Consider the following 625-nt stretch of genomic DNA (forward strand, 5'->3'; position numbering starts at 1 on the left):
GTGCGCGCCTCGGGAGGATCTCTCCTTAGAGTCGGGTTGCTTGAGAGTGCAGCTCTAAGTGGGTGGTAAACTCCATCTAAGGCTAAATACGACCACGAGACCGATAGCGAACAAGTACCGTGAGGGAAAGTTGAAAAGAACTTTGAAGAGAGAGTTCAAGAGTACGTGAAACCGTTCAGGGGTAAACCTAAGAAACCCAAAAGATCGAACGGGGAGATTCATCGTCAGCGGCGCTGGCTTCGCGTCGGTCGGCGATGTCCCGCGGAGTCCTTGCGGCTCGCGCGCGGGCACGCTACCGTGCGCCGATGTCCGGCGCTCGTCGTCGTGCACTTCTCCCCAAGTAGAACGTCGCGACCCGCTGGGTGTCGGTCTACGGCCCGGGTGCGGTGTCTGTCGCGTCGCCGGTAAAACGGCACGCGACAAACCCTCGGTCGCCCGGCCGGCTGCTCGGCGGTACGCGCAAGGTATCAGGCCGCACTATTCACGGTGCGTCGAGACCGTCGCAAGCGCGCGCCACGGTACTCGGAGGTTACGGACTTCGCGCCGTCCCCGGTCCTGGCCCGCTGTTGGTTACAGTACGGTACACCTTCGACAGGCCTGCGAACGTCTCCCGCGGTCTCGCGGG

This window comes from Nylanderia fulva, unplaced genomic scaffold, assembly GCF_048542155.1.
Source record: "Nylanderia fulva isolate GAGA-0341 unplaced genomic scaffold, ASM4854215v1 Scaffold104, whole genome shotgun sequence".
NCBI lineage: Eukaryota > Metazoa > Arthropoda > Insecta > Hymenoptera > Formicidae > Nylanderia > Nylanderia fulva.